Below are 12,564 nucleotides of genomic sequence, written 5' to 3'. Positions count from 1 at the left end.
CACTTTTACACCATTGGTGGCAGTGTAAATTAGTTCAACCATTGTGGAAAACAGTGTGGCGATTCCTCAAGGATCTAGAACCAGAAATATCATTTGACCCAGCAATCCCATTACTGGGTATATACCCAAAGGATTATAAATCAGTGTCCTATAAAGACACATGCACACATATGTCTATTGCAGCACTGTTCACAATAGCAAAGACTTGGAACCAACACAAATGCCCATCAATGATAGACTGGATAAAGAAAATGTAGCACATATACACCATGGAATACTATGCAGCCATAAAAAAGGATGAGTTCATGTCCTTTGCAGGGGCATAGATGAAGCTGGAAACCATCATTCTCAGCAAACCAACATGAGAACAGAAAACCAAACACCACATGTTCTCACTCATAAGTGGGAGTTGAACAATGAGAACACATGGACACAAGGAGGGGAACATCACACAATGGGGCCTGTTGAGGTATGGGAAGCTAGGGGAGGGATAGCATTATGAGAAATGCCCAATGTAGATGGTGGGTTGATGGGTGCAGCAAACCACCATGGCACATGTGTACCTATGTAACAAACCTGCACATTCTGCCCATGTACCCCAGAACTTAAAGTAAAAAAATAAAATAAAATGTGGCACATATACGTCGTGGAATACTACACAGCCATAAAAAAGGATGAGTTCACGTCCTTTGCAGGGGCATGGGTGAAACTGGAAACCATCATTCTCAGCAAACTAACCCAGGAACAGAAAACCAAACACCGCAAGTTCACTCATAATTGGGAGTTGATCAATGAGAACACATGGACACAGGGAGAGGAATATTACACATTGGGGCCTGTCGGGGTGTGGGGGGTAGGGGAGGAATAGCATTCGGAGAAATACTTAATGTAGATGACAGGTTGATGGGTGCAGCCAACCACCGTGGCACGTGTATACTTATGTAACAAACCCGCACATTCTGCACATGTGTCCCAGAACTTAAAGTATAAAAAAAAAAAAGAGGCCAAAAGTAAGAGAAAAGTTTCAATCAACTAGATGATAAGTGCTTGCCTAAATTAAGGCAGTTGCAATGGGGAAAAAAGAGGAGATGCAATAATGAAGAAATTTTTTTAAAAAGCAATTGACTTTGATAGTTGGTGGTATGTGTGAGCTAAAGAAGGTAAGTCTAGGGTGATTCCTTATTTCTGAATTGAGGGACAGGGTAAATAGCAGTTCCACCTATCAAGATAGGGAATAAAGAGACAAAGTTGGAATTTAATTCACATCAACTTTATTTTAATGAGATCTCATATTTAATTTTGTTCTAAGTTTTCCCACTGAATTTCCAATAACACTATTATCACCAACTTCACTGGATAAAGTGTCTGTCAAATCTGTATGCTGTGACTCCACAGGAAGCATCTTGAAATATGGAGGGTAAAACATTTGTGGGTTTGTGGAATCAAGTTGCTATCAACAATAGGATTGTCCTCGATAAAAAAGAAATACAAAAAGCCGCTCTTGCTTTCTCTTTTACCACAATATATATATTTAGGCTCAAAATATAATCATGTCATTATCTGAAAGGATTTCAGGTAGAAAACTCTTCAATCAAAATTACTTATTTCCCTACCTCTGTCACAAGTTTGCAGTGGTTTTGTCACAATGCTGAATTTTCCAAGCAACAAAACCAAAAGGTTACTTACTAAACATGAAGATGCCAACTGTTTTTCTTCCTTTGTTGATTTCCCTCTTGAAACTGTAAACAGACACCCTATTCCCTGAAAACTTGTTATCAGTCAGCTCCTTTCATACCATACTTCATACCATATGCTTCTCTAGTAAGTTGATTCAATCATTCTAAAGGGCAACATCTATTTCTTTCCCTTCTGCTCAAAATCTTTGCAAACTATAAATTTATATAATTCAAGAGCCAGGAAAAACTGCAAGGCAAAAATCCTCTACACATGAAACAGGATCATGGCAAATAAATGAGTGTATCTGTAATTGTGCATTAAAGAGTCTATCTGTAATTGTGCATTAAAACAACCAAACACAGGCATAAAAATTTAAAAGGAAATAAAAGAGGCAAGAGAAATAATGGCTAGTGATAGATAAGAGTAAACCCTAAGAAATTATTTCATGTGGAAGTCAATTAAGATTTCTCAAAATGAAGTAAAGATGAATGTGTCTTAAACGTGATAGTGAGTAAAAGAACAACGCATAAAAATATTCCATGTAGCCTAGTTCCATTTACATAAATTTCCAAAACTGTATTGTCTAGGAATGCACACATAGGTGGCTAAACAAGAAAGATAATCAAGGGCATTTTAACCACAGAATTAATGTCGTTATATCGACTTTGTGAGATGAAAGAATATCTGGGAGGAAGGACCTTCTGAAAGCTGTTGATGTTCTCATTTTTGATCTGGGATGCTTTAAAGAGATACTTGCTTTGTAACAATTCATTATACTATACCTTGATTTTTTTGCACTTATCTGTGTCTTATATTTCATAATAGAAAAATATTTTCTTAATTAAACAAATAAAAGAACATAGCATAGATAAGTACACTCAAAAAACGTTTCTTCTTATAGGTTATCATCAAGCTGTGAAAAAGTTCTTACCTGAAAAGTTTATTGGAGCAATGTCAATAGACTCATTCAGAAAAGAAAAAAAAAAAAAAAAAAGATAAAGCCATGGAGGACAATATATAACAAAAGAAAATGAGCCAAAGAATTTTTCATTTTTCTGAAAAACATTACTTGCATGAACATTTTTCAAAAAATAGGAAGCAAGAGCCTGAAACTTTATAAGTTTCTCTAATTCTCAACAATGCATATATCAAACTCTGTTTAATTCTATCACCCCAAGATTGCTGAATTTCAATATTCTGACCAGAGCCTCTTGGCCAGATTCTGGTCAGAATTTCAATATTCTGACCAGAACCTATTTTGACCAGAAGCAAAATATTTGTTTAACTTAATGATAAAAGGTATACATATACACAAAGGGTATACATAATGATAAAGGGTATACACTTTACATATTTCCTATAAAACAATGTTATCACAGGTTTAAGCCAAGATATGCAAGATGTCTTTGTCATCCTGAGTTTCATATTATTCTATTTATAATATAACCAAAAAACCTAGAATTATTTCCATGGAAAATTGTATTAATCATACCATAAAAATATAAACTGTAATAAGAAATTACATTAAAACAATCTTTGAAACATCAAGACCGAAAATGATTATTCTCAGTAAAGAACAGACGCAAACACCAAAGGATGGTTTGGGTACTTTAGCTTGCCCCTCTACCACACTCCACAATTTCTCTCAGTACTCATCAGTCTCTCCTCAGTAAAAAAGTCAAAATCAAATGAATGAATGAATGAATGAAGGTATGCTTGGTACACAGCTTAAGGCAAGAGATCCAGTACTCTCGTGTACACTGTTTATGTCCTGCTATATCTGAAATTATTTGCTAAGTACACACCAATCAATCTTTATTAAACATGCTATGTTTTAAAAATTAATATCCTCCTCCATATAGTTCAGACACAAGGTCTAATTGTAAGTCTTTTAAACTACCCTCTAAAATTATAATAGGTATGATCTGACACTTACAGTTTGTAGAGATCTTACCAAATAAATTCACTAAAGCTTCAGTCCCATGGCTTGGTAATCACCAGACCACAGACAATTAATCAACAGTTCACAGATTTAATTAATGAAAATAAACTTGGAAAAGCTTCTTTGGTATTCGAACATATACATCAGTGCCTACCACATTTGGTTACAATTTGCCCCTATCCTGCAATAAGGCCCAATATGCAGTGAAAGAAAACACACTTAAGAGCAACCATTTTTCTTCATAGGATTAGTCCATTTTCTATGAACTAGAAGATTTTTTGGTCCAGACGTACCAGATCCGGAGAACATTGAATAATTTCAGGTGACATGAATATCAGAGGTCAAAGGAAAACAGATTCTTAGGGTTAAAAGACACTTTAAAATAATCAAGTCAAATTATCAATTGAATATTGTACCACATTTCAGTCATTCAGCCATTATGGAACTTAACATTTTTGGAGTTGATGAGTATGTATAGTTATATATGCAGTATGATTCCATTTACATAAATTTCAAAAACTGAGAACATTTGTTTGCAAATGATCACTTTAGCATGTGAAGAAGAGATGGCTAGTCAGAGCCATTCCTTCATTAGCCCTTGTTTTGTTGGTAGGCAGGCTACTACCCCTTAAAGCAGTACCAGGGACTGGTTTCATGGAAGACAATTTTTCCACAGATGGGAGACAGTTTCCAGATGAAACTGTTCCACCTCAGATCACCAGGCATTAGTTAGTCTCATAAGGAGTGCACAACCTACATCCCTTACATGTGCAGTTCACCATAGGGTTCTCATTTCTATGAGAATCTAATGCCCCTGCTGATCTAACAGGAGGCGGAGCTCAGGTGGTAATGCTGGCTGGCCCCCGCTCACTTCCTGCAGTGCTGCCCAGTTCCTAGCAGCCCGCACACTGGTATCTGGCCATGGCCCACAGGTCGGGGAGCCCTGCCTTAAAGGCAAGAAGTTGGCCCCTCACTTCCTATCCTATTTTATGGGCTTTCTTCCACTACCTGTATCCAACCCCATGGTTCATTGTCTATTTGTCTGTGACTGAGTGAAAAGTGAGGTCAAACCTGTAGTACAAAACCTATCACCAATTAAGTGGGTAGAAAGTAAGAAAACTTCCTGACCCATGCTTTGTTCCCCATCTAGCTTCTTTGAGATATTTGAAGAGTCATAGAAGCAATACTTGTTCATATCTGTATAGTAAACCTTATGTGTATAACTAAATCTCAAAACGAAGGTGAGAGGTACCTCAAACTCCTAACAGCCATGCTGTGATAGACATTACTGAGGTCTTAATAGTAGAACATACTGCCCCTACCCTCAAATAATTTACAGACTAAATGAGGCACAAGGAATTGCAGCTGATAAGAAAAAACTGTGTGCTGGATACAGTAGTTGGCTCTACCTGTAGGAGACACAAAGTTTTGATAAGAGAGAACGTTTAATTCAAATCCTGAAAGATTTGTAGATATTACAGGTGAATGAGAAGAGAAAGGGCAACCCCAGTCAAAGAGACATGAGCAAAGGCGAGAGGCATGAATCAGCAGGTAAAAGTTAGAATGTTTCTTTTTATCTTCACTTGCTACTCTCCACTGCACATTGATGGTGAGCAGTAACTCCATATAAAAGATCCTCGGACGAACTGATAGACCTCTGTTTACAGAACAGACTATAAACTTAAGCACATTTTCAGTGGAAAAAAATAACTAAAAAGTATAGGGGATGCGGGTAGTAAGTGGTAGCAAGTGATCATTTTTTCCATTCATATCAGGTGGACAATAGATAGGGCTCCTAAGCAATATTAACTACTTTTGGGTAATTGAAAGTCTCTGGCCCATTTCTGGAACTTTTCACATATTTGAACTATTGTCTTCTCATTGTCCTTTTCCCTCATGTTTCCCACCTCTCAGTGCATCCTTCAGTCACAGTTTAACACCTCCTCCAGGAAGTCTTCCCTAATGCCAGGTGTATGTTATATGACACTGCCCATTGCTTTCATAGTCCCTTGTACTTCCCCAAGACAGAATCTGTGCTTTGGAATTCTGTTATTCATCTCCTCTATCAAGCTATAAGGTTCACAGGGGAGTTGACCTTATCCTTTCTAGTGTGTATCCAGAGATAAAAACATCGCTTAGCTCACAGTAGGAGCCCAATAAATATTTATGGACTTAATATTAAGCAATAAGTTAGATAGATAATGTTCCAAGAAAACAAATTTTTTAGGTAGAATATTTAATGACAAATTATACACGTGTTTTTCAATGGGTAGGGAAATATAAAATTCCCAATTAAATTTTTACTAGAATTGTGATCTAAATGGAATAAACTGAAACAAAGCTAGAAAATGTATCCTGACAGACAAAAAAATGTATTAATAGTAATGCTTAGTAACTTTGCATGTAGATATAAAGGGCTGATATTTAGCTGAAGCATACCTGTAAGATGTTTCAAATGTTTATAGCTGGAATTTCCTCTGATTGGTCAGTGCTGGTCAGGTGCCTGTATTACATCAATTGTCAAATATTTTCAATATGACCCCTATATAGACATAAATGAAAAAACACAGATAAGTATCTTCTGAAAAAATTAGTAATGGTCATGCTGTAAAGTGATTTGAATCCCATTATTGATTTTTATATCAGTGCTTTTCAAACTATGTGCTTGTGACCCAAGGGAGTTACAGAGACATCACTGAAACGTGGGAAGGTTGAAGCTCTCATCTCAAACCCCTAACACCCTGTCAGAGCAGCTGGGTCACTAGCTGATCTCATCCTCCTGACTCAGTCACCTCTCTCCCAGAGAACCGAATACAAAGCTGTTTCTTTGCTATTCCTTTCCTTATTAGATTAGGAGGCACTCTGGGCCGTGTGTGTGTGTGTGTGTGTGTGTGTGTGTGTGTGTATGTGTGTGTGTGTGTGTGTGTGTATAATAAGAGTTGCTTGATTCCACAAGGATGATTACAAGCTGGTAGAACTCTTTTAAACATTCTTTTAAATAGATTTATAAATGCAAATAACTATTAACTAACTATAAATTTGCTGCCTTTATACTGCTAATGAAGACTGTCTATACTCATTGATTATTGGAAATTGTGAAGATATATTTTCTTATTTTGTATCAATCTGCTTTTTTATCCTACAGGGATCATACAAAATTAATAAATTCAGTGTTTTCTAAATTTTAAAGCATTAATCTATTACTTTTCCATACTGAAGATCACTATCTCAGAGAAACAAAACTATAAGTAGTAAATATAAGCAAAAATTATATGTTTCATATCAGATCAAAGAAGTGTTCTCATTTGGGATCCTATAAAACTGAGAGCCCCCAGGAGTTTTTTTTATTACAGTGGGACAGAAAGTACCCTAGGGAAAAACCACCTTCAGATCAGCTGCTAAGTCAGGCTTAAGTTTTTCCTACTATCATTTCACCGAGCTATCTGAATTTTTATATTCATTGAAGTAGACCTTTGACTGTCTGCCAAGTATGCTTTTCCTTTAGGGAATCACTTTCTCCATAGCAATCCTTTCATTCATATGATTCATGTGAAGCTGACTCAGCTTCAGGAAGGAGAACTTGCCTCAAGCCAGAACAATCAAAAATGCCTCTGGAACTTCTCCTAAAGCTATCTATAAGGGCACTCTAGGATCCTATAAGATATTTAAATTAAGGATCGTGTACCCTGAAGCTGCAGGGGCATTTCCCACTATACAAAGTGTGTGCCTGAGAATGAAGCCAACACAGAGAAATGCTGATCTGAGAGATGGTACACAATGTGTTCAACAGTAAGTCAGTAAGAACCAGCATGGACTAGAGAAAGATTTAGTTAGTTAGTTAGTTAGTTAGTTAGTTAGTTAGTTAGTTAGAGACAGAGTCTTGCTCTGTCGCCCAGGCTGGAGTGCAGTGGCGTGATCTCGGCTAACTGCAACCTCTGCCTCCCGGGTTCAAGTGATTCTCCTGCCTCAGCCTCCCAAGTAGCTGAGATTACAGGCGCCTGCAACCATGCCCGGCTGATTTTTGTATTTTTAGTAGAGACGAGGTTTCACCATGTTTGCCAGGATGGTCTCAAATCCTGACCTCAGATGATCCACCCACCTCAACCTCCCAAAGTACTGGGATTACAGGTGTGAGCCATCCACGCCCAGCCAAAAGATGCTTTTTATAAAATGTCTTGGAAGCATCACTTTGGTGGGTTTTATTTTAAATCTATAAAAGGAAGTTTTCTTCTTTTATTAGAATATAATTTTATATGTTTCAAAATAGGAAGGTATCACATTAGCCATCCATAGTGACCATGTAAATATATAAAGAGAAGAGGGAAAATAAATGCCCTCTTAAAGGAAAAGTACTATTTCATCCAAGAAATAGGATTCTTACTTTATTTAAAGTTTCTTTCTGTGCATTAGCTAAATCACTACTTGCAGTCATTCCCTTTCTCCCTTTATCAGCTGCATCATCATTGTACCTAGAAAAATCTTAGGCCCTCCCAGAGACAGTCTATACTGGAATGATGCCAAAAGGCATAAAATAACAAGCAGTCTAGCAAATACAAGAGGTGAGCAGCCGAGCTGAGAGCATGGCAGAGTGAAAAGACAAGTAAAAGAATTTCTTGAAAAATATTTTTATGAAAATGTCTAACACAGAGCACAGCACAAAGTAGGTACTCTGTATTCCATCTCTATTTACTCAGCCAATTTCTAGAGAATCACTCATTTACTACCTACATTTATTTTTCCCTGGTTGCTAATATTTATTGCCATTTCTGGAAGGATCTGCTGAGCAGAAAGTCTCTTCTTTGTGCAAAAGTTCTGAGTAAACTCCAAAGAGTTAGGGTGGCTTAGCAAGCCAAAAAACAAGGTCAGCCACCTGGAATCACAGGGTTACCAGGCTGGTGTATCTTCCAAGGCAGATCTAGGTCTGTCTCATGTGAGACTATGCACTGTCCACTGAATCACATCTGACATTCACTTGGGTGAGGGGTGAGAACATGGCTGAAAAGGGCAGATAGAACTTGCTGGACAGGTATAGGGACCCTGGACTCCAGATAGGAGAACAATCAGCACACCTGAATCTGTGGCAGGGAGCTCAGGTAGGAAGTGTTTATGAGCCCAGCTACAAACCTCTCCTGCACACCTCTACCGCATACTAAAGGATTGCGAGGAGAAAAGAAGCAATAAATCAGCAGCAAGCAAAGGCGAACCTGACAGCAGGCAGGGAAGGAAAAGAGAGTCCATAAATTCACAATCCCTATTCTGATCAAACTTAAGAAAAATCTGAGCTCCAAAAATTCTTGAACTTCCCTCATTTGAGTGTGACAGGGTATGCTATTTCTGGTGTTTGACCTTAGAACCTTGCCCCATTTCTGATTTGAACAGCACTGTCATTGAGCAGCCTGCCACAGACATACACAATTAAATCATTCCTTAAGAGCCATTAGTATGGCAAAAACAATTGGTACCAAGGTTAATTTCTTTAGTAACCTTTATATTTATTCTAGACATAAGTCACCAAGTGTATATCAATAATTATTTGATTTGTAGATGGTTCTGACAAAGCAGAATAAAGAACCATCTTTCAAGATACGTGATAAATGAAACAACAGACCCAAAGAGTGACTTGAATATTCCTTCTTATCCTAAAGTAGGAAAATTAAAAGTTATCAATTCTCATGGTCAAGAGTTTATCACCATAATTTCCAAAAGACTTTAAGCTCATTGATCAGGATATCAGTCTCATTTTGATGCAAAGAAGTGAGAAAATACATAAAGCAAACAAATGTGTCAATGTCGCAAAGTAAACTAATGAAGAGACATTTAAAAAACGTCACAGGTTTTCATTATGGAAAACCAAAATAATTAGCAGTTTCCACCGAAAACGCCTCCTACTTCTTTTACAAATCATTAAACACAAGCACTTTTGTCATGAAATTACTGTGCAATTCTATTTTTCTTTCATAATGTTCTTTTTCTTTTGCTGTTTCAAAATAATGGCTTAAGTAGCCATTAATGCTTTAAACCTCGTGTAACTTTCACAACTTAAATTCAGAAGATACGCACTCATGTCTGCAGAGGAAAGTGTGAAATTAAGGCGGAGCAAAGGCAGAATGTTGAAGGGTGGAATGATTAGAAAACTTGCCTCCAGGATGGAAACCCCACCTTACATGATGCGGTAGTTACACATTGCATGTCTGTATCAAAACATCTCCTGTACCCCATAAATATATACAACTACTATATGCCAAAGAAATTAAAATAAGAAATGTTTTTAAAAAAGAAAAGAAAACTCATCTTCCAAAGGAACTAGGTTGCATTTTTAACCCAGCTCCTTTTAGGCCTTACTGCCTTGAGAAAAACAAATTATTTTGGAGGAAAAAACTCTTGATTTGAAGTCACTGTATGTTGTTAGACATTCCTGCAACAGTAAATTTTATCTGTCAACTTGACTGGATCGCAGGATGCCTAGATAATTGAGTTAAACATTTTTCCTGAGCATGTCCGTGAGGGTGTTTCCAGAAGAGATCGACATTTGATCAGTACTGAGAAAAGCAGATGGCCCTCCCCAGGTGGGTGGGTATTGTCCTATCTGTTGAGGGCCTGAATAGACAAAAAGGTGGAAGGAGAGACTCGCCCTCTCTCTGCCTGACGCTTTAGTTGGGACATTGATTTTCTGCCCTTGTTGTTCCTGGTTCTTAGGACTTCTGTCTCAGACTGGAATCTACAGCATTGGCTCTCTGGCTCTTAGGCCTTCAAACTACACCACCAGTTTTCCTAGTTTTCCAGCTTATGGGGTATCTCAGCCTCTATAATTGTGTAAGCCAATACCTTATAATAAGTCTTTCTATATACAGTATATTATCTATAGGTAGGTATATCTATATCTGTCTTCTAGTTTTGTTTGTTCTTCTTCTGGTCTTGTTTCTCTGGAGAACCCTGATTAATACAATTCCTGATAGTCAATATCTATGTTTTTGTTTCTCTTAAGAGGAGATGTGTGCTTAGGTCTGAACAAGTTACTTTTTTTAGTAACCTAAAAAAGAGAACAAATTATTAAAAGTTACATTATAACTCTAAATGTTAATATCACCAAGCCATAGCTTCTTAGCAATTACAAACTGAAGGGATGTATACCTCTTATAATTTCAGAGATTAAACCAAATGATTCATCTATTTTAAGGGAATCAAAGCAGATACATGATTGTCTGATATAACTCAAAGTTGACGTTACTTTGAGAAATTTCACCTCTTGTAAGCAGTGCCACTAAATGAACAGCATACCATATTCAATTTTGATTGATATGGTAATTGTTAAAGGCTATATTTCAAAACAGTGCACATGTCACCAGTATCAGAGCTACGGTTCCCTAGAAATATCTACTGAACAACAACAACAACCACCACAAAGGTATTGCCATTGAGAAAAAAAGCAGAAGTAAAAGCAGTCTTGATTTCCTGGAATCAAAACCCCCTACCTCACTGAGCCTTACTGCCACTGTCTTAGTTCCGATCCCCATCACCATAACTGACCGATCTCAAGTACTTCCAATTGCCTTTCCTGGTTTCTTACACTCAGTCTTGTTTCCCACTGCAGCCACTCTCAATCCTTTCTGCATGCAACCACTAGATTTACTGTGGAAAACAGATTGCCTTACTATTATCTGAATCTCTTTGTCAAATATAATATAATATAACATAATACAATATGTATAGACTGGGCAATGGTGTAGGACTTTAGCAATTGTATATAGCTCTAAGGCACGTGGTCTTGCATTCAAAGTCTCCCTCTGACTCCATCTTATTATTCTATTTTCTATTCATACTTATTCATCTCTTTATTCCTTACTTTTTGCATATAGGCAAAAGTGTCATAAGGATCATTTGCTTCAGATTCTTTTGGAAATGTTATTGGGTAATTTATTAAATAATTATTCATTCTTTTAGGTCCAGCTCCAATGTTGCCAACTCTGTGAACCTTTTCTGCTCTCCTCCAGGGAGTCACTCATACCCCTTTATGCCACTGAATTGTTTCATACACGCCTCTATTAAAGCGTTTGCCCCATATTGTTGAGATTGATTCCACTTAACTGTGACAGGAACTTGTCACGGGAACTCTGTCACCACTGTGTTTAGCTCCAGCATCGTACACTTTGATTAGTGGGCCCACAATAAATATTTCTTGAATAAATGTGTGGTTCCTGTTCTTAGATAACTAATTATCTACCTCAAAGCGTCTTTAGGATCAAATGAAGAGTGAGCAAGTCAAAGGTGCAAGGAGTCCAGTATTTACTGAGCCTTCACTACCTGCAGGTGCTGTTCTAGTTGCTGGAGAGGGATGAACAACATAGGTTTCTTCAGGCCTCTTGGAGTTTATAGGTCATCAGGGAAAAAAGACAAAAATATATATACACAAACACCATATTACTTCAGTTGGCACAGCTAGGACAAGAACCAGGTCTAACTCTGAAGTTTGTACCTTAACAATTGCACAGCAATTTTTATAAGCAAAATCATTCACAATTTGTGGGAAATAATCCCTGATTCTAAATGCCAAAAATAAAGCTGTACTTAAAGGAATATATAATTAATAAATTCATGCCCAACACACTTCCAAAAGTGAATTGAAAGATGCCTTCAATTCTAAGAGACAATAAACTTTCCATGATATTTCATGGAATTCTCCATGTTTCAATAAATTCTCCATGATAAAAAGAAATTACCACATAAAATGATTTTTTCAATTATAACATCACAAATTTTTAAGTGTTAAAAATGTTGAAACAGAGCATGTCTTAAGATTGAAGAAATACAGAAATGATTTAAATAATTATAAGTGTTAAAGTCTGCAAGAAAGAAGTACAGAGTGCTATGGAGGCATAAAATAAACGACCCTCAATCAGTTGTAGGGAAGGGTCAGGAATGTCATTCCCATTGAGTGCTACATTTAG

This window comes from Symphalangus syndactylus, chromosome 8 (assembly GCF_028878055.3).
Source record: "Symphalangus syndactylus isolate Jambi chromosome 8, NHGRI_mSymSyn1-v2.1_pri, whole genome shotgun sequence".
Lineage (NCBI taxonomy): Eukaryota > Metazoa > Chordata > Mammalia > Primates > Hylobatidae > Symphalangus > Symphalangus syndactylus.
Note: the sequence above shows the minus strand (reverse complement) of the source record.